The sequence below is a fragment of the Phocoena sinus genome, chromosome 17 (genome assembly GCF_008692025.1).
Source record: "Phocoena sinus isolate mPhoSin1 chromosome 17, mPhoSin1.pri, whole genome shotgun sequence".
In the NCBI taxonomy this organism is placed as follows: domain Eukaryota; kingdom Metazoa; phylum Chordata; class Mammalia; order Artiodactyla; family Phocoenidae; genus Phocoena; species Phocoena sinus.
Window position 1 is genome coordinate 34,022,644 of NC_045779.1, and position 1,627 is coordinate 34,024,270.

A 1,627-nucleotide genomic window follows, 5' to 3' on the forward strand; every position below is an offset into this window, starting at 1 on the left:
TCCCAGTTTCGGCCAGAGGAGGCGGGGCCTTAGGCGCGCGGGGCGGGGCCTGGCGGGAGCTACATTTTGGCCCCGCCCCCGTGACGCACAGCCCAGCCGGCTGAGCGGGTAAAGAGAGGGGTAGTGACCGCGTAGGGAGGGCTGGGATGCTGAGGGGAGCGTTTGGGAGGGCAAAAAGATCAGAAAGTATGCGGGCACCGGAGAAGGAGGGGACTGCAATGAGGTGTAGAGTCGGGTGACGCGCGGTGAGCGCGGGGAGCGCCGGGCGCTCCCGGCCTTCCTATTAGGCGTGCGCGTGCCTGCCTGTCAGGGCAAGCTCTCCTTTCCTCGGACCCAGTCGCAGTCCGGCAGCTGCTTGGATCCTTGCGCAATACCTGTTGGTTGTTTCTGCAGTAACCTCTGATCGTTCACATTCACAGCTCCTTTGGGACACTAGACGAAAAAGTTCTTAATCTGCTTTAAGGAGAATTTGCTAATTTTTACCTACCCAGGTAGTGAAGTTTCCGTATAGGTTTCAGGTCGCCGTTTGGTCCTTAAGGAACTGAAAGAATTAGGTACAAAGGCCCAACCTTGACAGAATGCCGCTTCTGACCCCAGAAGTCCTTTACTGAGCGCCAGACACCTGGACTAGGGACTTCTCAAAAAGATTCCCCGAAGGACATTTTTAGGATTCGCAGTATCAAAGTATGGCTCCTTCTCAAACTATTTTTTTGCTGGTTTCCTTTCTTCTTTTTGCCCTCTAAGGTTAGTGTTCCCCAGGTCCTCTTTTTTCCTTCTCCCTATTTAGAGCTCGCTAAACCCTCTAATCTGAGCCCATAGCTTTGATCCCACTGTGTCCCCATATGCTGATAAGCCCCAAGTCTGTGTCTCTTTTCCTATCCCTCCCTTGCACTCCTGGACACATCCAGATGGAATTCCTGTAGGCACCTCAAATTCAGCATAGCATGGTAGAAAGACACCAACTTGGGCTCTGGTGCAGAACAGATTTGGTAACTATGTAACTGGTATTAATCCCTGAATCTCAGTATTTGTTTTTAAATTGCAAAATGAAGACAATAGTACAATTTTACCTAATAAAACTGTTGTGAGGATTAAATAAAATAATAAAGATGCTTGGCACTGTGCCTGGAATCAATATGGGAAGGTATCCATCATTTAAAAGTATTGTAGGGCTTCCCTGGTGGCGCAGTTGTTGAGAGTACGCCTGCCGGCCGATGCAGGGTACGCGGGTTCGTGCCCCGGTCCAGGAAGATCCCACATGCCGTAGAGCGGCTGGGCCCGTGAGCAAGGGCCGCTGAGCCTGCGCGTCCGGAGCCTGTGCTCCGCAACGGGAGAGGCCACAACAGTGAGAGGCCCGCATACCACACACACACACAAAAAGTATTGTACCCCATAGACTTGCTCTTTCTTTTCTAACCTCAGTGGATGATCTTCCACCCACTTATCAGCCAAGTAGCCACCAGGACACTTTGAGTCTTTACTGATTAGGTGCCTGCTTTCTCTTTCATGCCATTCCTCTCAATCCATGTTGGTTTGGCTGAGTCAGTCTCTCAAAGATATCAGGCACAAGCTGCTTCCTTCACCTCTTTTTTAACTCCTGTGGTTCACATGGAGGAGCAACTCCCTT